General features: G+C 42.3%; 1 long non-coding RNA gene across 1 annotated transcript in view; it reads right to left on the reverse strand.

Moving 5' to 3' along the window:
* LOC142070866 (uncharacterized) overlaps positions 1-22,314 on the reverse strand; it is a 34,845-nt gene extending 12,531 nt beyond the window's left edge. The window contains exons 1-2 of the long non-coding RNA XR_012666782.1: positions 22,230-22,314; positions 20,079-20,277 (exon numbers count right to left, since the gene is read on the reverse strand). This is a non-coding gene — a long non-coding RNA (uncharacterized LOC142070866). The remainder of the gene's footprint in view (positions 1-20,078; positions 20,278-22,229) is intronic.
* Between the last annotated feature and the right edge of the window lie 2,672 nt (positions 22,315-24,986).

The raw sequence follows: 24,986 nt of genomic DNA on the forward strand, positions 1-24,986 counted from the left end.
TGCTAGCCCATCCAAAGTGACAACTCTTTACATAATCAAGTCGGGCTATTTCCTGCATAAATCCAAGTTTTCTCACATCCCCCCCCCCCCACCCCCATACACACACAAACTCACTCTCCTGCTGGTAATAGCTCATCTAAACTGACCACTCTCCAAGTTTAAATCCAAGTTAAACCAGAACATCTGGGGGGGGGGTAGGAAAAAACAAGAGGAAACAGGCTACCTTGCATAATGACTTAGCCACTCCCAGTCTCTATTTAAGCCTAAATTAATAGTATCCAATTTGCAAATGAATTCCAATTCAGCAGTTTCTCGCTGGAGTCGAAGTTTTTTTGTTTTAAGATAGCGACCTTCATGTCTGTGATTGCGTGACCAGAGAGATTGAAGTGTTCTCCGACTGGTTTATGAATGTTATAATTCTTGACATCTGATTTGTGTCCATTTATTCTTTTACGTAGAGACTGTCCAGTTTGACCAATGTACATGGCAGAGGGGCATTGCTGGCACATGATGGCATATATCACATTGGTGGATGTGCAGGTGAACGAGCCTCTGATAGTGTGGCTGATGTTATTAGGCCCTGTGATGGTGTCCCCTGAATAGATATGTGGGCACAATTGGCAACGGGCTTTGTTGCAAGGATCAGTTCCTGGGTTAGTGGTTCTGTTGTGTGGTATGTGGTTGTTGGTGAGTATTTGCTTCAGGTTGCGGGGCTGTCTGTAGGCAAGGACTGGCCTGTCTCCCAAGACTTGTGAGAGTGTTGGGTCATCCTTTAGGATAGGTTGTAGATCCTTAATAATGCATTGGAGGGGTTTTAGTTGGGGGCTGAAGGTGACCGCTAGTGGCGTTCTGTTATTTTCTTTGTTAGGCCTGTCCTGTAATAGGTAACTTCTGGGAACTCTTCTGGCTCTATCAATCTGTTTCTTTACTTCTGCAGGTGGGTATTGTAGTTGTAAGAAAGCTTGACAGAGATCTTGTAGGTGTTTGTCTCTGTCTGAGGGGTTGGAGCAAATGCGGTTGTATCGCAGAGCTTGGCTGTAGACGATGGATCGTGTGGTGTGGTCAGGGTGAAAGCTGGAGGCATGCAGGTAGGAATAGCGGTCAGTAGGTTTCCGGTATAGGGTGGTGTTTATGTGGCCATTGTTTATTAGCACTGTAGTGTCCAGGAAGTGGATCTCTTGTGTGGACTGGACCAGGCTGAGATTGGTGGTGGGATGGAAATTGTTGAAATCATGGTGGAATTCCTCAAGGGCTTCTTTTCCAGGGAAATAGATGAGATAACCTTGCGACTCAGGCAAACCAGATGCCAGTTCTTGTCAAGGCTGCAAGCATTAGCTAAGAACTGACAACCTCATAACTGGAGACCAGACCAGTTCACCTGGTTAGTTTTGCTCAAAGTAGTTATTAGTCTTATAAGAGTATTTAGTGTTTAGATTCTATGAAACGCATGTAAATTGCTTCATGCAATCTCACTTGTCATGTCTGTGTTCCATGCTAAAACAAAAGAAAATATGTAAGTTTTGCTTTATAACTTGGAAAATGTTTGCTCTGAACTTGTGAACCCAGGCATGGAAATTGTCCCCTCTCCCCCACACATCCAGAAGGACTATCGAAATCAGATGGGCCATCAAGGAATATTGCAATACAAAGGATTGGTTAATGGCCCTGTTACACGTTGGAAAAGCTACATGCAAAGAAATTCCTCCTGTTTACTTGGAAGCTGAATGATGGAAATAAAACAGTCACAGGAAAATTTTCCATCTCTCTTTCTTTCTTTGCTTTTTGAACTCTGACAGGCTCCGAGACTCTAAACTGAGGCAGAAATCCCCAGAAGTTACCCCGGGGTCCACCCTGAAAGACACTTTGAATTGACAGATCACTTCAACTTGGTCATTCCTAGGATTTAGATAACTCATTTGTGTGCATATATTAGTTAGTGTTAACCTATAAATAACTCGCATTTCTTTTTTCCTAGTTAATAAACCTTTAGACAGTTTATTACAGGATTGGCTAAGGGTGTTATCTTTGGTGTAAGATCTAGGGTTCCATTAGATCTGGGGTAAGTGACTGGTCTCTTGGGAGTGGAAGCAACCTGAACATGGTGTGATTTTTTTGGCGTCAGTGACCATTTATCATTAAGTCCAGTTTGTCTGGGTGGCAAGATAGACTGGAGAGTCTAAGGGGACTGTTTGTGACTTCACTGTAAGACAGGTATAGAGATTCAGGAGTTCATGTTTTTTACTGGCTTGGTGAAATCTAATTATAGAACACACCACCAGTTTGGGGTGTCTGCCCTGTTTTTGACAGTCTGCCCTCAGGTAGGCACTCACGGTCATGAGCCACTCCAGACAGCTTGACAGATCTCTTGGGGTCCTTTCTAGTTTTACATTTCTACGATTTAGATTGTAATGGTGCCTACAGAGCAACCAGGTCAGGTCCCATGGTGCTATAAGAATATATAATATACTCTTTGGGACAGAGTGACACAGTCTAAAAAACAATGTAGTAGTCTAATTGTATACAGGTGGTCATATGACCCCAGAAATAAATTGATGGTATCCATGCAATGTAAGAATGAATACCATGTCTAGCTACAGATAAAGCTAACAGGACTTCAGTGAGGCAAAAAGCTTTGAAGGATTTGGGTTAGATTAAACATAGTTTGGTTACAAATGTATGTGTTTAATGAATTGCTAAATAACTGTCTCCCTGGGTAACTAATATAGTGCTAAGTAGGCAGTACAGTATGTAAGCACACTTTGAGGAAAATCCATTGAAGTCTTTGCTATTGATGTCAATGGGGTCAGGATTTTACCTCTTGTGTTCAGACATTTGTCCTTAAAACTTGGCAGTTATGTCACTGGGCCAAATCCTTCAAGTTGGGTGCCTAAAATTAGGCATCTAATTCCATATCAAGATACCTAAATAACTGAGCTGATTTTCAGAAGTGCTGAGCACCCACACAACTCCCACTGAAGTCACGTGTATTATGAAACTACCCTGCCACAGGCCTCCAACTTCTCAAGGAAGCTAATGGAGCAGAAGATGCCTCTTTTGACCTGTCCTCATGAAGAATGTAGTTTGCTTTTTCTGATAGACACACTAATGTGTATTTTGCATACTTTTTAGCAGGTAATGAATACTGAAAAATCAGCCATCTGTGCACAAGTCATGGAGGGAATAAATGATTATTTTTCAAAGTGATTTGTTGCTAATTTCCTCAAAGAAAAAAAACAAAAGCTAACATTTTTTTCAGCTTCATCCCCATTAAAATGCTTTTAAGCAACATCTGCTGTTGGGGTTCCTGCGTGGCATTTCCTTTAGGCTTTAACCACATAAATACAGCAAAGCAGCATCAACAGAGGCAGCGGATATTAGTGAGGAGAGCTGTTGTGCACTAAGATTAGTATTAATCCACAAGGGCAAATACCGTTCCTCAGACAACTCCTGGAGACTATTTTTAATGCAGTCTCTTTAGTGGCCATCCCATTTCATGGGTAATTGCACTGATCTTTCTCCGTACTCCTTCTCTCTAATCAACTTTTCTTTTCCCTATTTTCCATTGGAAATTCATCATTAAAGAAAATGTGTTCAGAGTCATCATGGCTATCGACAGACTCTTCTGCAAGGCGTGATGCTCAGTGTTCACTCTGCCTTGCCAGCTGAATTGTTACTGCACAGTATTTCTTATTGCCTCACTTTTGCACAGCTACATATTTTAACTCAGGTACAACATGGTTTTGAAACTCCCGATACACTAAATTGACGGTCGAGGCGAAAAGGCTGGGAATGAGTGTGCACGGCGAGGGGAATTCTTTAAAAAACAGCCATTGATTAAAAAAAAATTGCTGGTTTGGCTAAAAATAAAGCCCCATGGCTTGCTGTGGATTTTAAGCCGAGGCACCAAGTACTAGTCAGTCAGTCTCTCTCTCTCGCCGTATGTTCCAAGACAAAAAAACTTGTTAAATCACATCTAAGTCTGATACTATAGATCAGTAATTAAAGTGTCAGTTACAAGAATGATGTCAGGTTTCAGAGTGGCAGCCGGGTTAGTCTGTATCTGCAAAAAGAACAGGAGTACATGTGGCACCTTAGAGACTAACTAACTTAGTCTCTAAGGTGCCACAAGTCCTCCTTTTCTTTTTGAAGAATGATATCATTATCTGAAACCCAAGTATTATGAACCCAGGAAATTCAGAGTAAAGGTTCAATTTAAAAGACATCCCACTTTGCTAAGGCATGGAAATACATGGTTAAGGCACCCAGAAAACCTTAATTCTACCATGTAATCAAAATATGATTTTGACAAAGATATTTTAGGTTTTCTGGTCCCTGCTTTGATTAAACTGATTTTTAAAGACAAAGTTTTTCCCCCATATTTTTTCCCTTCTTGGTGTCACTATAGGCCATGTAAATTCTCCCAGAATCGTTCTGTGCTCAGCTGTAAGTTTTGGGAGGATACTATGCATTTTTCATATAAAACAAAGAGACTGAATCCTTGCTTTAGGTGCAAAATCAAACAATCTTATTGACGGAGTTGTGATCAGCTGCCTCCATAATATTCTAAAACATTCTTTCAAAAGTAGTAGAATACATGATCATGACTTAATATACAAATAGACACATTAATTATATATTCATACATATATCTATGATGGTGGTATAGAATATTATTACATGACTTTTAGCCTAGAATTGAAGCTATAATAGATTAGTGTTAACTAGTAAAGCTGGGACTGAAAGAAATAATAGCCAAATCCTCACCATCAGACGTCTCTATTCAGTATAGCTGGGATGGGAGGGAGGGACAAAAGTGGCTTTAAATTACCTTTAAACTGTCCCCTCAGTCCCTGGGATTATTGGGACTGGTTCAGCTGCCAGCATAAATTGTAACAGTCTCAGCGGGTAATGGGGCTGCCTATTATGCCAGCCACGTACCAGGGGAATGCAGCATGTAGTGGCTGTGCCCCTCCTGTTTGCAGGAATGATGTACAGCCAGCTCTATCAGCTGGGGATTTATTTCTCTTTGCCTTGCCCATGGAATTCCCCACTGACCAAGTAGAGCAGCTTGGAGGTTGGTTTGCGTCCCGCCAGCAGTGCATCCCAGCATTATTGAAGGCCAGGATCTGGCCCAGTAATTGTTCTTTAACAATTATCATTTGCTGATACCTTCTTGAGCCATATCTTGCTGAATTTCTTTTACCCTAGTCCCTGCCAATCTCTTTTCACCTTGCAAGCTTAATGCGTACACTTAAAATCCACTGTGTTGCTGTGGTGGAGCCCCTGTCCCTGGGTTGGCAGTTTAAGAGTTAATATCCTTCACCTGAAAGGGCTACAGCTGCTTGCACAAGTTTGCAAAAAAATACTCAGAAGATGGTAGAAACAGCTTGAGAAGAGAGGCCAGTGCCTCTTCACTCACACTATATAAAAAGAGTTCAGTCAGAGGGGGAAAGAAGGTATGTAATTGGATTTACAGTAACTATTGTGTTATGTGGTGTTTTCCTTAAAACCCCAGCTCCTGGAGTTAAGTGATTAGGTGAGAATTTCAGCTTTTGCTTAAGAAAAGAAAAAGTAGGTTTCTAATTTTGTGGTTTCAGAGAAAAGCTTGAAAATGTGACTCGAGTGCATCATGACATACGGGCTCAGAAATCAGCAGGTAAATACTCTACCCAGCCTCCCGTCTATTATGGTAAAAAACTTTCCTGACTTTTGAAAGTTTGGAGTTGGTAGTACATTGGGAAGAGTCCTCTAGGTCTCTCCCGGGGGCTGTCCCTCCTGATCTCTCTTGCTTCAGGATCTTTTCAACCCTGTGGAGTCCTGTAAGAAAGAAACACCTTGAGGATTATATTCCTTTCTATTTTTCTTTGAGAGTTTTCTACACAGTTACAACAGCTAGAGACTGGAAAGTAACCAGAAGGACTAGGCCCTTCTCTTTGACATTGGCTAAGGTAAGAACTGAGGTGGTGTCTTTGTTTGGGGGTTGGCCTTAGGAGAACAACGAACAGTGGTGTTGCAACCTTTGCTTGCCCTGAAAGGAGGAACTTTCTGTGGTTTAACTGGAGCGCTAAACCTTTTCAAATCTCCAACCAGTCTGTGGGGAATCACCTCTTGCGGAGAAAATGAGGTACAGGCTTGATGAGATTACCTTTCCACAGTGACCTTGTAAATAAAGGCCAGTCATTATTACTATGTTCCCTTTCTTGTGAATTCCTTTTCTGCAGATGTTCGCCTTCATGGGCTGAATTCTTTCTGATGTAACAGCATTAGTAAATCTGAGGTACCTACACTGAAGCATGTAAGTGAGATCAAAATCTAGTCCTAAGTCTTTCTGAGGACATCCTCTGGTGGGAGTTAATTACATCATGTGCATGTATTGAGTTATCCTCAGTGGAATGCAGGTTATATACTATTGCTCCCAAGTTACCAGGGAGAAATATTAAAGGGCACAGAAATAATTCTGGCATTATTATGGCATTTCTCTGGTGTTGTGATAGCAACCAAAGGCACCTATCGGGATCAGAGCACTGGACTTTGCTAGGTAGTGTACAAGCCTATGAAATTACATTGTCTCTGGCCTGAAGAGCTTGCAATCTACTCTTAGTCAAGATGCAACAAGTGAATATAACAAACCATAGGAGGGAATTGGGGATCGTACACTAAGTCAAATTCTCCTTTTAAATATTTATCATTCTAACACATTTTGTAAAATAAAGGGGGAAATGACAGAAGAAAAAGCATGTATGCAGCAGTCAGTGGGTCAAGACTGATATTCCACTGCCTTATCGCTTAGGTAGTTATTTATGCCTGTGCAAAATGGACCAGAAACGTTACCATTCAGGCTTGGTAGCATTTCCTCCCCATTGTTTATAGCTCTCACCACCAGTGTGAAAAATTCTACTACGTTCAGGGCAGGGTAAAAACTGGGCCCTTTATGCCTAAAATGTCAGTTGAGCCCCAAGCTGCAACAGCCAATAGAAAAAAAACTTACGATAACTGTTTCCAGTTAACAAGTAATACCGACAATGATCTCTTGCTAGAGATGAGCCTGAGATGCAGCCTTTCAAACACTCCACAGTCTGGTAGTATGCAAATCTGGAGCATGATTCTGTTTACACTGACCAAGTTTTAAAATAGGCATAAACGAGCTTTTGTCAAATGAGTTGAAAATGGTATAAATGAGATTAGAATCAGGCTTCTGGAATTCTGAACTGGATTCATCTATAAAACAAAAGTATAAAAAGGATGAGGTGGAACAGGTTTGATCCATAGCAACTCTGTCTTCAGTGGAATTACCCTAGCTATAATGCCCAGTGCTGCAAGGGGCTGGGCACCTTCGTCTACCAGTGATATGCATTGAAGTTGAAGGTGCACAGCAACTAGCAACACCTGCCAAGTGCACCCGAGATCAGAATCTAGACCCTCCTGTGTAGGAGGATTTGAGGCCAGGTCTTCACACTCAGTTTAATTAAAAACAAAACAAACCCAGCTGTAATCCTTGCAAAAATAGGAGCAGAATAATCAAAGTGGCTTTTTAGGAAACTGACAGCCTGTGAGGCAGAAAAGCTATCATGGGTAAATGCATGTGGATCACAAGATGGTCAAAGACCGTTACAGCTGATGAGTAACGACAAGAAAACTGTTCTGCAAGCACTTTCTTTTTAAACTATCTGACATGTTGAGGCTGGTTGCAAAACCTCGGCTGGCATGTTGTCTAATTGTTTGGTCTCCTTATACTGACAGTAGCACCTGCTTGTCACCAAGGAGAGATGTAGCTAATGTTGCAAACCATCTAAAGAGTGAAATCCACACTTACTTAGATGGGGAAAATTATGTGGAAGAAACAGTTTTATTACTATTGACTTCTTTAAACCAGAAAACTAACTAAACAGTTCTCTCACTGGCAAAAAAAAATCTACTCTGAGCAAAAGCAGTGTTTAACCAATCTCTAACAAGCATGTTATGGGTTTTATAAAGGACTTCACAGGATACTAATCCTCATGTTTCAGAGCATAAGTAATGTGGGGGGTTAGAAAGAATTCCCTTTCCTCATTATCTACCTTTAGTGAGATTCTGTTTGTTGCTTTTTGTCTGAAGCATCAAGTAAAAACCACACTCAGAGGCATGTTACAGGTGTAGATGGACCAATGATCTATTTTGACTTGGCAACTACTATGTTCTTCAGTTTCACAGGATTATGATAATATTATGGCCTGTCCCATATGTGCAAAGATGAGAACCAAGGCAATCTTTGTGCTGATGCATTAGAGCTACTGTTAGCACGAGCTTTTCCAAAGTGGGTGGTGGAGTAGGGCCTGCCTCCCCAGTTGTCTGGGCACAAAGGGGAGCAGACACTCTATCCTGTTGGAAGGGGCTACCGTCCTTGGAGCTCCAGAAGGCACTATACATGAGCCAGGCACAACACCTCCTGTAAATCCTCCTGGGGCAATGTACCTCTCAGCTATAGCTCTATGACCCAGTCCAACCCTTACTGCAGTGGAATATAATGTGATAATAGGCACCAAAGAAAAAGACCACATATTGTTAGACACTGATAAGAGGAATGATTGCAGAACTGAGATTACCCAAAAAGGGAATGTCATTGTTTGCTTTCTTGGAAGAGATTGTAAAAGGTGTATAAAAGTTCTATGGTGGAAATGGTTGTAGATACAAAGGAGTCTTGGGATTTGCAACAGAACGGTTACAGCCCAAATTAAAATGCTGCTAAAAAGGCATACTGAGCAGATCCTCTACACTGCATTGTGTTACTTTCCTTATCTGATGATGATATACCCTATGGAGACTTTTAACTACTATGTGGAGCTTTCAAAATAATGATTCAGGTAATTAATCAAGTACACTCGAGGCACAGATCTCTCTCCCTTTTCACTCTCTTCATTCTGAAGATCTCTGCATTCATAATGCAGCAACAGAAAAGTAGACAAATGAATAGTATGAGTCTGATACAAATGATTGTTTTTGTATATTGCAGTTGCTAAGAACCCAGCAAAGAAAAAACCCACAATCCTATAATCAATCCCACATAGACTATTGTTGCCCTGGAGTATGGAAAGAAAACTACAGATTAGGTAATTATAGTTTACAACTTTGCAAATCAGTGCAGTCAGGGAGCCCAATTTTCAAATTGCCTACAAAAGACATCAAAATTTCATATGTACACTCAGATCAGCACTAGGCATCAGATCAGCTTAGTTTAGTGATTAGTGTGCCTAGATATTGATTTAAAGTCTAAAATATTTGATTGGGACAGCCTATTTAGGCATTTCTTTAAAGAAAACTGTACCCATTGTAAATACATGTACTATACATCAGAACTAGAAGTATTTGAAATTGAATGGTCCGATCTCGAATGTCTCAATTTTGTTTCTACTCTAGATATTGTATTAAATGTTGGGTCTATATCTCTTCCCAATATATTACTTCAAAAATGCTCTGTATGTGCAGTAAGTACAATTACAATCTGAATGGCTGCTGTTTGGATGTTATTTATATAGCACCCAAAGTGAGTTAGGAATATTAAAGACAACTAAAATGACAAGGTCATTGCCCTAAGGAGCTTACACTCTAAATAGGCTAGTGTGATGGGAGTTTTCCACCCTACACAAGGCCTGGAGGGATTAAGATGACTAAATTGGCCAATTAACTGCCCAGGCTGCACCTGGAGAAGGAGATAGGGAGCAGCGATTTAAGTAGAACAGGCTCAACCAGGCAGGAACCAGGAGGGGGGCCTGCAGGCCCTTAGAGCAGAAGGGGGCTGTAGGGAGGTAGTCTGTAGTCACTCCCTGGGAGAAGAGGTGTATTTGGGCTACTAGAGATAAGAAGTCCATAGTCACTCCCTGGGAGGGGGGGTGTGGCTTGGCAAGCCCAGAGAGGTCGGCAAGGCTTAGGGAAAAGCAGCGAGGCATAGGGTAGGTCAAACCTTGACAGCTGATGAGGAGGCCCCTGAGCTGGGACCCAGAATAGAGGGTCAGCCTGGGTCTCCTTACTAGCTGCTGACAAAGTGACATTGGCATGGCAGTGAGCAGGAAGACTGCCTGAGCCCATTGTCAAGAGGCACTTTGATACCCCAGAAGTGGGGGACCTGTATGGTGACCTGTCTGGAGGGCTGAGTCATGAAGAAGAGGCTGTGGCTCTTGGAGTGAGAGGGGTCTGCAGAGTGAGAGGATGATGGCAGAGGGACTGCTGAAGGAGGGTGCAACACCAAGCTAGACCTAATCCCCAGGATGGCCAGGAAGAGGCACCACCAGCTATGAGTGGGATCCTGTGACCGCAAGAAACAGACAAGGCTTGGGAAACCACAAAGGTAATTGATTGAGGAGCTCTGATTGTTAGCAGATGTCCTGTTAGCTCCATTTTTTTTCATTGTTCTTTCCATTGACTGGCTCTGTTTGGGTGGGTCAGGATTAAGAGGCTTTGAGAGATTTTAAAAAAAGAAAAAGTATCTATCTGAGACTGGGGGGAATCAGACAAATATGGCCCCAGAGGGTGGAGTACGGGGTGTGAGTCGCAGTGCGGATTGAAGTGTTGCGCTGAAACTACCCTGTGTAGTCCCCGCTAGCGTGAACTAAAAGGTACCTCTCTCAAATTGAGAGGGGGACGGGGAAGCAGCAAAATAAGGTGAACTAGGCACCTTTTAATTCTTCCTTGAGTTTCTGTACATGTGGCTCCCACTTAAGGTGCGCAGCAGCGGCCCCTGCGCAGGAGTTTGGAAAGGCAAATAGCCGTGTCCACTACAGGTGGTACATGCTCCCTTCTGGCCCACGTGTGCTACGTTAGTTAGTATAGTTTATTACCGTTACACCTTATCGGCCTTTAACGTAGTTATTAGACTAGGGAGGTAATGCCAACCTCTGCATCTCCTGGAAGGCACCTCTCCTCCCTCAGGAGCTTTAAAGATGGTCTGCTGGAGCAGTCAGATATGGCTTACAGATCATTCAGCCAAACCTGCAATCAGGCTGCAGTTCCTTTCCCTAGTACCGAGAGAGAGAGGCAGAGTGACAGGTACCCAGGGAGCCACTCAAGGCCTTATCAAGGAAGAAGGCACCACAGGAGGATCCACTTGCCTCAACAGCCCCGAAGAGATTCTTCATGGGTTTCCTTGGTGCTGCAGGAGCAGCACTCACAGCCCACCCTGGCAAGAGCAGAAGCTACAGGATCAGGGTGCTCACATGCTAACTCCTCAGTACTGGCTCAGGGAGTGCCTACAACAGTGTCAGCCCCCTGTGGTACTGAGGCTATCTTCTGCAGGCAAGAAGTACCTGTCTGTGGTGGTACCAGGCTCTTCCTCCTTTTCATGGCGGTACCAGAGATCCCTTCAACTGTCACTTTCAGAGACACTGATGACCTCAGAATAACTCCTGCATTAGGCTCCCCTTTGTTGAAATATTCCCCTTTTTCAGCTGGAATAAAGACTCCACTGGGACAGTCCAGGATACCTGTCATGAAGATATCGCTGCATTCTGGGAGTCAGTCATGCTTAATTGTTTACTCCTCAAAATCTAGCAGTGCCTGCAAATGCAGCTCCCCACTCTGAGGACTCATCATCATCGGCAATATCTTTCCAAGCACCTAGCAGAGACCATTCACCAGAGCTTCGCTCACCTCATCCACTCAAGATAAGGGTAATGATGAGAATTTATCTTGAGGACTCTACCTTTAGACCCCCATCTCATTAATCCACTTTCATTCCCAGTGGACAACCTCCTTGGGCCCATGTGCCCCATGTGTATAGATTGCAACCATGGCTTTATTGGTGTTATCACTTATTGGCCACTACATCATTATTCAGCCACCCAGGAACCTCCCTGAGTAATTCATCAAAACCCTATTTCTCTACCAGTACGTCAACGAACTACAGAATTGCAACACTTTTTGAGGAAGAGGATGGAAATGTTCAGGATACCCCTTCACCTAGACCTCTCTATTCCTACTCGGGATAAAACTTCATGACTTCTTGGGGGATGATTTTAAGACTTATAAGAACTCTTAGAGAATGGTAGATGTCCTAGAGCTTCCTTTGGCACTGATTCAGGAGAAGACGAAGTTATTTGTTACCTTACTACCATGTTGCTAAGAACAAAATAGCCCTTCCAATTAATAAAGGAATTCTTGATCCTGTTGAGGAATTATGGGCTACCCTATCACACCAACTTTGAAAAGGGCTGAATAAAAAGATCAAGTCCCTCCTCAATGATTTGAATATTTTTTTATTCACACCCACCAAACAAGTCAACAAATCTGCCAAGTTTTTTTTTTTTTAAAAAAAACCTTTTTCGTCAGGTTTATTCTTTGTCTGTTCAGAGCAGTATAGTGAACTACTAAACTATGTTGGCTAGATATACATTGACACAGTAGGACAAGATAATTCAGAAAATCTTCTAGACTCTTCATAGTAGATGGTAGTTCATTGGTGTATCAATCTGTCAGATTATCCAAATGGATTGTGGACTGTATCAAGATTTCTTACATCATGAATAAGTAACAGCTACTCTGAGTGACTGCTCATTCTATTAGGACTCCAGCTATCCCAGCAGTATGTTTCAGCAGAGTTCCAGTCATTGAAATTAGTAGAGCAGTGACATGGTCTCAGTACGCTCATTTACCAACCATTACTCTGTAGTATCAGCATCAAGAGCAGATGCTCAATTTGGAAGAGCAGTTCTGCAGTACAATCTAGAAGAAGGTGAGTAAATGTTGCTTCGTGCTGTGATAAATGAAGGGTGGGGGAGTCCCCTTTTATGGACACCCAGCCAGTTAGCTATAAAGTCCCTCTCGGTGGCTGCTTGCTTTACCTGTGAAGGGTTAAAAAATCCCCCAGGTAAAGAAAAGGGAGTGGGCACCTGCCCAAAAGAGCCAATGGGAAGGCTAGAACTTTTTAAAATAGGGGAAAAAAGCTTTCCCTTTGTCTCTCTGGGCTGAAGAAACAGGAGCAGCTGGAGTGCTGTGTAAAGTTTGGACCAGGTATGAAAATTCATCATACCTAGGAGGATTCACTGGGACAGGGAATGTTAGACGCAATTAGGTTTATTTCGTTTATTTTCTGTAAGGCTTGTGGACTCCTCTGTGCTAACGCCAGATGCTTTTGTCAGCTTGTAACCTTTAAGCTGAACCCCCAAGAAAGCTATTTGGGGTGCTTAACTTTTGGAATTGCTCTTTTAAAATCTAGCAAAAGCCTAGGTTCCAGATGTATTTTCTTTCTTTTTTGGTTTAATAAAATTTACCTTTAAGTTTTGTGCTTAAAAGGTCTGTGCATATGGCTTTTCAATTAGCTGGTGGCAACAGCTGGGTTTCTCTTTTTGTTTTTGTTCTTTCTCAGCTTCCCCAAGGGAGGGGTGGAAAAGCCGAGGGGCCTCCGGGAAAACTTCGCAAGTGAGTTTTTCCAGGATTTCCAAGAGGCAGTTTTTCACTAGGGTGGTGGCAGAGTTTACCAAGCCAAGGTCTGAAAAAAGCTGTAACCTTGGGGGTTTAATACAAGCATGGAGTGGCCAGTATTTACTTTTTTAAATCCTTGCGAGCCCCCACCTTCTGCACTCTAAGTATCACAGTGAGGAATCAGCCTTGACACATGCTGACTGAGTCTGCATGGGGGAGTTACAGCACAACATTTCAGTGATTTGAGTTGCAGCACACATTTTGAAGTCCACACTGTGGGGCTGTGTAGACAAGCTCTTTGTTTTGCATATTTTGTGTTCATTTACACCTCTACCACCTGTGTGTAAAATCTCTCTAAATTGAGATAGAGAAACTGACCTTATGGAGCTCTGAATTGCCCTCTATAGACAAATAACTTCAGAAGTATTGCTTAACTGAAATTTCTGGTATTCACACTAATCACTAGAAAAGGCAGGTATAGTCAAATATTTATGTTCCTTATTTGGAAGGAAGCAAGATAATGTATTCATATCTTTCTATTATATGAGTAACTAGGGAAGAAGTTAAAGAGCACCCAATAGTATATAAATTGGCTGAGGAGCAATCTGAATAATTTATTTTTTCTTTTAAACAAATCTTGAAACACTGGGAAAGTTCCAGAGGACTGGAAAAAAGCTAATGTTGTATAAATAGCTAAAAAGGCTGAATGGGATGACCCTGGTAAACTAAAGGCAAATTAGCCTGACATAGCTTTCTGGTAAAACCATTGAAAAGCTGATATGGGATGCAATTTGTAAAGAATTAAAAGACAGTTCTATGGAAAATAATAAGCTTGCTTGACAAGACTTTTGTTGAGATAGCAAATTTAGCTGATAAACTGACATAATATACTTCTGTACATAATTTGTTTTAGTTCCCCATGATGATTTTTTTATTTGTCTTTTTTAAAAGAATAAAAACTGATTAACACTTTTTAAAAAAGTATCCATAAATCATCCCCCTATGGGGGAATTTGTAGTGGGGAGCAGTAGTAACCTGTTGGCCCAATGCTATTTAATATCTTCATCCATGGTCCTGAAGAAAATACAAAATCACTTTTAGTAAAACCTGCTTATATTACAAATTGTGGTAAATGATGATAGGGAAAGGAATCCTACAGGGCAACCTGGATCACTTGGTGAGGTAGCTCAGTTGAACAAGTGCTTTAATATGGCCAAATGCAAGGTCCTACATCTAGTAACAAAGCATGTAGGCTGTGCTTACAAGATGTATACTGGACTGCAATGACACTGAAAAGGACTAGGGGTCATGTATAACCAGATGAATACAAGCTCCCATTGTGATGCTATAGCTAAGTATGTGAACATGATGCCCAGATTAAACAGGAGACTATCAAGTAGAAGTAGGAAGATGGTCATTGTGTATGCATGTGTCATTAGTGGGACTGTTACTGGAATGTTTGAATAGTGCCTAGCCCAATGGGTCCCTGATTTTGCTGGTGACCTCTAGACACCACAATAATATAAATAATAATTTAGCAAAACTCCCATAGAGTTCAACAGGTGAGAATCAAGCCCTCGGAGAGCACTGGTGAGATCTTACAGGGGTAAACTTGCACTTTTCAATAGGCACACTGCATTACAGAAAGTTAACAGCAATTACTCTAACCCAGGGATTCTCAAACTTCATTGCACTGCAATCCCCTTCTGACAACAAAAATTACTTCACAATCCCAGAAGAGGGGGACTGAAGCCTGAGCCCCACTGACTTGGGGTGAGGGGGCCAAAGTCCAAGCCTCACTGCTCTGGGCAGGGGGGCCAAAGCTGAAGCTCAAGGGCTTCAGCCCTAGGTGGGGGGCCTGCAACCTGAGCCCTGTTGCCAAGGGCTGAAGCCCTCGGGCTTTGGCTTCGGCCCTGGGCCGTGGGGCTCAGACTTTGGCCCTGGGCCCCAGGAAGTCTAAGCCAGCCCTGGTGATGCCATTCAAAGGAGGTCGCAACCCACTTTGGGGTCCCGACCCACAGTTTGAAAACTGCTGCTCTAATCCTTACTTTAAATCAAACAATAACACTTTAGTTAATCAAGCACACGTTAATCAATGTGAAATGTGCTGCCGTGACATTGCTGGAGCTTATTTATCAAAATTACATATTTAAAGGTTATTTCTAACTTGTGCATGGAAAAAATCACTTGCAAACACTGTCGTTCTCTTCTCGTAGTCCATATAGGAGTAACTGCAGTGAGTGGAGTTATAGCAGTAAAAAGCTAATGTACTCAATGCTTTTTTTGCCTCTGTCTTCATGAACAAGGTCAGCTCCCAGACTACTGCACTGGGCAGCACAGCATGGGCAGGAGGTGACCAGCCCTCTATGGAGAAAGAAGTGGTTCAGGACTATTTAGAAAAGCTGGACGAGCACAAGTCCATGGGGCCGGATGCGCTGCATCCAAGAGTGCTAAAGGAGTTGGCGGATGTGATTGGAGAGCCATTGGCCATTATCTTTGAAAACGCATGGCGATTGGGGGAAGTCCCGGACGACTGGAAAAAGGCTAATGTAGTGCCTTTCTTTAAAAAACGGAAGAAGGAGGATCCTGGGAACTACAGGCCAGTCAGCTCACCTCAGTCCCTGGAAAAATCATGGAGCAGGTCCTCAGGGAATCAATTCTGAAGCAGTTAGAGGAGAGGAAAGTGATCAGGAACAGTCAGCATGGATTCACCAAGGGCAAGTCATGCTTGACTAATCTAATTGCCTTCTATGACGAGATAACTGGCTCTGTGAATGAGGGGAAAGCAGTGGATGTGTTCCTTGACTTTAGCAAAGCTTTTGACATGGTCTCCCACAGTGTTCTTGTCAGCAAGTTAAAGAAGTATGGGCTGGATGAATGCACTATAAGGTGGATAGAAATTTGGCTAGATTGTCGGTCTCAATGGGTAGTGATCAATGACTCCATGTCTTGTTGGCAGCCAGTATCAAGTGGAGTGCCCCAAGGGTCGGTCCTGGGGCCGGTTTTGTTCAACATCTTCATAAACTATCTGGAGGATGGTGTGGATTTCACTCTCAGCAAGTTTGCAGGTGACACTAAACTGTGAGGAGAGGTAAATACGCTGGAGGGTAGGAATAGGATACAGAGGGCCCTACACAAATTGGAGGATTGGGCCAAAAGAGATCTGATGAGGTTCAACAAGGACAAGTGCAGAGTCCTGCACTTAGGAAGGAAGAATCCCATGCACCGCTACAGACTAGGGACCGAATGGCTAGGCAGCAGTTCTGCAGAAAAGAACCTAAGGGTTACAGTGGACGAGAAGCTGGATATGAGTCAACAGTTGGCCCTTGTTGCCAAGAAGGGCAATGGCATTTTGGGATGTATAAGTAGGGGCACTGCCAGCAGATCGAGGGACGTGATCATTCCCCTCTATTCGACATTGGTGAGGTCTCATCTGGAGGTACTGTGTCCAGTTTTGGGCCCCACACTACAAGAAGGATGTGGAAAAATTGGAAAACATCCAGTGGAGGGCAACAAAAATTATTAGGGGACTGGAACACATGACTTACGAGGAGAGGCTGAGGGAACTGGGATTGTTTAGTCTGCAGAAGAGAAGAATGAGGGGGGAGTTGATAGCTGCTTTCAACTACCTGAAAGGGGGTTCCAAAGAAGATGGATCTAGACTGTTCTCAGTGGTAGCAGATGACAGAACAAGGAGTAATGGTCTCAAGTTGCAGTGGGGGAGGTTTAGGTTGGATATTAGGAAAAACTTTTTCACTAGGAGGGTGGTGAAGCACTGGAATGCGTTACTTAGGGAGGTGGTGGAATCTCCTTCCCTAGAAGTTTTTAAGGTCAGGTTTGACAAAGCCGTGGCTGGGATGATTTAGTTGGGGATTGGTCCTGCTTTGAGCAGGGGGTTGGACTAGATGACCTCCTGAGGTCCTTTCCAACCCTGATATTCTGTGATTCTAAAAGCAGCGGCAGCGAGAGAAGAATCAGGCCTTCTCTCTCCTTTCCCTGTGCTCTTTCTCCAGCTCTCTTTTCTTCAAAAAATGCCCTTGAAGTTTGGTCAGCAGCAGTAGATTAAATTATTCATTCTTTTACAAGGAATTTCCTATTTCAACTTTTTTCCCTATTGCGGTAACTTGTACCTCCTTGTATTGGAGGGATTTTATGACCTGGGGCAGAATGTATTAAAAAAATCTCCTGAACTGAGTGTTCCCTTAAAGCAACTTTAGGCCAATTATACATTGATTTCTGAAAGCATTGCTTGTACTATTTAAAAGGTTTTGGGGGCATTTGATCATGTGATCACACAACTCTGACCTGAATGTAAACAAAATGCAATTTTGTAATAAACCTCTACAACCTAAGGCCAACATAAACTGGTGGAAATCATAGTGGCATTCATAGCTATTTATTTATTTGTACAAACCAACTAATAAAAATGTTCCCAATGATATATGGGAGGTTTATTATTTAACCTTTCTGAAGGCAGCAGAAGTAGTGTCTGAAAAATCTCATTTCACAAATAATGTAGAATCAAAACTATTCCACAGAAGTATAGAGGAAAAAACCCACCAAAAAGATCTTCTGGCAAAAAGTGTGTGCATTTGTAAAAGTACCAAATGTGTAAACCTACAATAAAATAAACGTAAAGGGCATTTAGGGCTACATATGTCTCTCATAAGTTCATGGACAATAATTGAACAGTACTTCCAGAACAACACTTTTACTGTAAAGTCTGAAAAAGAGCTAGAATTCTCTTTAGCTGGCTGTATAGAGTATCTAGAGGGTCTTTGTGGAGAATTCTGAGCAAACTCCTTCAAAGCAGAGTAATATAGTGAGGGTGGCTCCTGGCACATATCGATTATGTCCCTTTAAGAAGCTGATGTGTGGGGAAAATAGCTGACCCCTGAAAGATTGGTGGTGGTATTATTGTAGCCATGCTGGTCTCAGGATAGGATGGGGAGAGAGAGAGAAGGTGAATTAGGTGATATCTTTTATTGGACGAACCTCTGTTGGTGGAAGAGACAAGCTTTCAAGCTGCACAGAGCTCTTTTTCCAGAGCTGACAAAATAATCCAAAAGTGTCACAGCTAACCACAAGGCGGGACAGATTGCTAACCATAATTTAGCATATGAAAACATGTTGCAGGAGACCAGTTAAACTGAAGTGGGCAATTTAACACTTCTGCAGTTATAGGAGGAAGGAGAGTTATTAGGTTACAAATTGTTATAATGAGCCATAAAACCAGTGTCTCTGCTGAGCCCATGATTTTTGGCTCCCCAATAAGCCAGCATGTCAAGGTCCCTTCTGGTCCCACATTTCTATGATTCGATGAAAAGATGAGCCTGGGAACTTAAATTTGTAATTCTACTAGATACCTCCTGGGCTCAGCAAAGATAGTGGTTTCATACAGCAACAAGAGTCCTAACCACAGCAATCCTTAAACGCTATGGTGTCAACAGGAACTAAAACTCTCTAATTTTCCCTGACTAGGCAGGAACTGTTGGCAACAAAGTCTTTGCCAGCAGATCTCATTAGAATAAACCCATCAGTCACAACAATCAAAAACAAAACAAAAACCACAACAAGAGCTGGCATATTTCACATGCACACATGCAAAATCCAATAACAAAACAAAACAAAAAAATCCAGTCCTCTGGGTGTTTCTAAATCAAGCAACAGCAAACAAGAGATGGGCTCATCCCTGTCTATCCTTTCTCCTTCCTGAGACCAACCATGTTGGGCTTTTGTAGCTAGTGCATTAGGCTGCATCATCCTTACAGAAGTACTTTGATGATAAAGACTGCTATAGCAAGTGTAAGGATTATTATTATTATTATTATCTATAATAATTGGTCTGAGCCTGAGTTACCTAATTTTTAACAGGGGCAAACTCCTAATTAAAACACTGAGAGTTTCCCTGGGTAAGGAGCAAGTAAGAACTGACCAAGGGCAGCAGGATTTGTCATCATCCTATTTATCAGTACATCAGTACCTTATATCATATGACATCTGCAAAACACGATCACTGGGCTTTGACTTTCTGATGCTGGAGGAAAACATTGCTCAGAAGAACTCTGCTGGATAAATTATTTTTCCTGTAAGATCACATCCTGAGAAAAGGAGCAAAGCTAGAAGGACTTTGGACTCATCAGATTGCAATAAAACACAGTATCTCTGTGGGATGGTGTCGTTGGGTACAACATGTTCTAGATCAGAACACCTACATAGCCAGCTTGCAGATGTAGCAGACACAGACAGCAGTTTATCTACTGTGCCAGATTTGACTGGTCAGACCAAGTGGCCATACATCCCAGTTACCCCCCCTCCCTGCGCCAAAGTTATACTGTGTAGAACTGCTCTAGATGTCATATCCTGCACCATCAGGGAATTTCCTGGGACTAGGAAGCTCTGAGGTCTCTCCCCACCACTGGGAAGAGGCCAAGCCAGTCTATGAGAACCATGCCTCTGTCAGCTGAGACTGTCTCCTGCAGTGCTTTCTGTAGCTGTCAGGTGGTAGCCAGTGGTGAGCTGGAGCCGGTTCTCGCGAACCAGTTGTTACATTTTGAAGCCAGTTTAGAACCGGTTGTTAAAGGGGTGGGAAAACTGTGGCCCGTGGGCCACAGGCAGCCCGCGGGACCGTCCTTTCCATCCCGCCTGAGCTCTCGACTGGGGAAGCTCCCCTGAGAATTTTTACTCACCCAGCGGTACTTCGGTGGCAGGTCTTTCACTCGCTCCGGGCCTTCGGCGCCACTTCTGCAGCGGGTCCTTCAGTGCCGCTGAAGACCCGGAGTAACTGAAGGAACTGGTTCTTCAGCTTCTGGCAGCTCATCACTGATGGTAGCAATAGCAGCAGCTGTCTCTGCATCCTCCTCCTTGTTCCCTGCTGACCTACACTTCCTGTGCAGGGGAGTGTGAAGAATAGATTCATCAATTCCAAAGCCAGAAGGAATCATTGTGGTCATCTAGGCTGACCTCCTGTATAACACAGGCCACAGAAACGTCCCAAAATAATTTTCAGAGCAGATCTTTCAGAACAACATCTAGTCTTGATTTAAAAAGTGTCAGTACTGGAGAATCCACCATGAGCCTTGGTAAATTGTTCCTATGGTTAACTATCACTGTTAAAAATGTTTGCCTTATTTTCAGTCTGAATTTGTCTAGCTTCATCTTCCAGTCATTGGATATACCTTTCTCTGCTAGATTAAAGAGCCCATTATCAATTATTTGTTCCCCCCGTAGGTACTTATAGACTGCTAGCGAGTCAACCCTTAATCTTCTCTTCGTTAAACTAAATAGATGGAGCGCCTTGAGTCCATCACTATATGGCATATTTTCTAATCTTTTAATCATTCTCCTGGCTCTTCTCTGAACCCTCTCCAATATATCAACATCCTTCTTGAATTGTGAACGCCAAAACTGGACACAGTGTTCCAGCAGTGAGCTCACCAGGGCCTAATACAGAGGTCAAATAACCTCTCTAGTCCTCCTCAAGATTCCCGTGTTTATGCATCCATGAATAGCATTAGCCCTTTTGGTCACAGAGTCACACTGGGAGCTCATGTTTGCTGATTATGCACCACAACTCCCAAATCTTTTTCAGAGTCACTGCTTCCCAGAATAAAGTCCCCCATCCTGTAAGTGTAGCCTACATTCTTTGTTCCTAGATGTATACATTTAGCCATATTAAAATGCATATTGCTTGTGCCCAGCTTACCAAGAGATGCAGCTCGCTCTATATCAGTGACCTGTCTTCTTCATTATTTACCACTCCCCCAATTTTTGTGTCATCTGTAAACCTTACTAGTGATAATTTTGTGTTTTCTTTCAGGTCATGAATAAAAATATTGCAGAGCATAGGCCCAAGAACCGATCCCCGAGGGACCGCTAGAAACACATCGCCTTGATGATATTCCCTGTTTACAATTACATTTTGAGATCTCTCTCTCGCTGGCTTTTAATCCATTTAATATGTGCCTTGTTAATTTTATATTCTAGTTTTTAATCAAAATGTCATGTGGTATCAAACGCCTTACAGAAGTCTAAGTATTTAACATCAATACTATTACCTTTATTAACCAAACTTATAATCTTATTGAAAAAGATCTCAAATTAATTTGATGTGATCTATTTTCTATAAACCCATGTTGATTGACATTAAATGTATTATTGTACTTTAGTTATATTACCCTCCTTTAATTCTTGACACAGTATGTATGAGATTTGTCATAGAGGGAGATAAGGGCGATGGTCACAAGCAGTAGCGCCCCAAATGGAAGCTCATATTAACCAAACAAATATAATTTGCTAGTAGCTGCTGTGTAACACAGCAGAGAGGCAACTGGCAGGCAACATACAACAGACTGTACAGTTACCATAGCACATGTCTTCCTACAAACTGAGTCTGTCACCCTTTCCAAAAACTTCCAGAGTCACAGGCCAATGTATAACTGCTCACAACACAGCAGTATTGAGAGTGGCAGGGCAGTACAAGATTTTCCTTACCTCTGTTCTTTACTAAAAAAGACTCTGAGTCCCTTAAGCTCAATAACTTTTGCTTCCCTCTCTATTAACAGGGCTTACCTTGCAAGGCTAACTGGTTTTGAAACAGATCTAAACATATACAACACCAAGTCACCTGTAAAATATAAACAACATTTTACCGCCCCCCAAAAGCCTCATAGGTTTGCATCATGCTTCTTAAATAAAAACTAAATAATAAAAATAAAAACCAGTCAGTCCATACCTAAATGACATAGAATCCTATAAAATTACTAAAATAGATACCATTTCTAAAAATGCAAGGATTCCAGCAAGAAAAGGACTAAATTAACACCAGATGCCATACTCACCACAGGAGTAGAGAAGACAGTTCCATTGGAATCAGTGAAGCTATTCCCTCTTACACCAGGAGTGAATTTATCTACAAGAGTTTGGAGTTTACTGACTCCCCATCCCACCACCCTAATATGAAATATATGGATCATTCTAGGATTGCAGCTGATGAATTTGTGGTGTGCATGTTGGAACAGCCTGTAGATTCTGGACTCAGGAAAAAAAACTTTGCCTTTAAGTATGTTATTCAGAACTTCTATGACAGTAGTTTCATTTAATCTTCTTTGTTACCTAATAGACCGCACAGATATTTTCTATGTGCTGACATTTATTTTTATTAGGATGACTTAAAACATCAGTTTTTCCCATGATTTCAAATGACATTTTTTTTTTAAAATTAAGTCACGAAAAGCTATGAAATTTGCCATTTTCTGAGACAGATAACCTTTAAATCTGTCATCCATGTTCAGGATTTACTCAGCAATCTGATTGTGAGGGGTGAAGCTTCTGGGACCTGTAAAAGAAAGGACTCTTGAAAGCTATTTATTCAAATAAAATATAGGAATTTATAAGTACTAATTATCCTCCCATTGCAATTATACATAAGCTTTGAAGAACCTCTTCCAGAACTTTTCTGCTTCTCCCTGACACTAGGGTACTCAGCATGTTCAGTACCATCCCACAAAGTAATGCACTGGAGTTTTTAAGTTGCTTTTTCCTTTTAATGACTATGTAACATTTTTGGAGCTATCCTAGTTAATCATTGCTTGATTAGATCAAGCCCATGACTTAGTTATCCAAATGTCTCTGACCCAATATGAGGAATTTCCTGGAGTTGGACATGACCCAACAACAACAAAAAATAGAGGTCAAAGTTTTAAAAAATAAGATACATGCTCCAAATGTTTTCTTAAGTTTGATTGAAGGAATCTGGCTATTCCCTATCCTTCTAGATAAGTTCCAAATGACATTTCAAGATGCACTCTTTTCTGTCTTTAATTAATTAACGTTTGCAAAACACAATGCTGTCCAAGCCACACATTCAAAAACACAAGTTGCGCCTCAACTGATCATGAGATTGGCTTAAAAATCATGGTGGTTTTTTTTTTCTTAATAATAAAACATGAAATTATGACCACTGAAGTTTGTTTTATTTAAAAAGCAGTCTGACACATGGTTATTTATCCCTGTAAGGGGAGTTCAGTTCCTCTTGTGTCTTACTACCATGAAGGCCATGTTCATAGAATCATAGAATATCAGGGTTGGAAGGGACCCCAGAAGGTCATCTAGTCCAACCCCCTGCTCAAAGCAGGAGCATGTTATTTGGATCCTGTGACTTAGAGCCAAACCTGCTGGGAAATATCAGAGCACAAACTGCCTCCTTATAGAGAAATGCAAGAATTCCTTACTCAGAGAGAACTGAATGATCTGGGAGGCCTAGTTGCAGAACCCAGGGCTAGGGCAATAGGGCCTGGGGGAAGCTCACCAGGGGGCGATATAGGAAAGGAGCCTGTGAGGGGTTCTGCTAGAAAGGTCTGAGGAAGGCCTATTTCATTATTGCCAACCCTTTTGCATTCAAAAATCATGAGTCAGATCCCCAGAAGTCATGGTTGGCTTAAAAATCATGAGATTTTTCTAAAATAAATGTGTTTTTTTGTTTTTATCTGCCTTCTGGATTTTGAAGCTTTATGGGGAAGCTACCTGCTTGAGTTTTGAAGGCTCAAAATCCAGCCTTAAATACACATGCAAAAGTATGTCCTTCTCACTGACTGCTCAGAGGGGACTCTGGCAACTTCCTCACCAGCAAGTAATAGGGAGTAAAGGTTCTATCACTTTGTAATGTGGTGCACGCCATGCCCCTCTGGTTTGGCCCTTCTCCCCCTCTTCTCAGAGACTCCGGAACATTTCAGGCTGGTGCAACACCCATGCTCTTTATTTGTGATCAAGTCCCCACCACCAGTTTCCAACGATATACAGGCTTTTTTTACAACAGCTTAGCCTTCCACAGGCCTGGCCAGTAACAGACTAGGCGATGCCCACCTCTATCTGAATCTGACCTTCCCCTCCTGGTCTTTTCTACTTCCTCCCACCCTTATAGCTCCTGCTAAGGAGGCTGGCAGGTGTGGTCACTTACCAGGCAAGCATCAGGCTATCTACCCAGCCCCAATCGGGGACTGGATTGGGGTGGGGCTGGACTGGAAGGAGCTGATTAAGGCCTCTGTAGCAGCACCCTGCCACACATTTCCATCCCCAAAGCCTTTGTTCTCCTTCTAGACCACTTCAGTCTCCCTCTCAGCCTTCTCTTTCTGTCACCTGCTCCTACCATGCTCCTTTTACAGGGTTTCTGTTGCTCCTCACTGACCCTATGCCCTAACAGCATCCTGTCTAGCCCCCTGAACCAGACTGGCAGCCATTTTGCTGGTGGGCATGGCTTTAGTCTTACTGAAAACACTGGGAGGTGGAAGCTGTCTTTCACAGGGGCAACTTCACTTCCAAATACAGATAGGTTACAGGGAAATGGTAGCCATCTTGCTTGCTTCACCTCTATTGATGGTAAGGGGACAGAGTGGCCATTTTGAATAAGAGAAAATTAGTAAGTTGGCTGCCTTTCTTCACATTTTCATGAGATGGGTAAATCCTTTCCCCTTGCTCCCAGGTTGTAAGAGTTGTGATAACATCATGCCGGTCTGCAACACTGCTAACTAGAGACAAGCTGTTAGGGAGTGGCCTGCAGAAAAGAAAGGTATGTGTTGTTTTGAGTGAGGGATCCAACT

This window comes from Caretta caretta, chromosome 2 (assembly GCF_965140235.1).
Source record: "Caretta caretta isolate rCarCar2 chromosome 2, rCarCar1.hap1, whole genome shotgun sequence".
NCBI classification, from domain to species: domain Eukaryota; kingdom Metazoa; phylum Chordata; order Testudines; family Cheloniidae; genus Caretta; species Caretta caretta.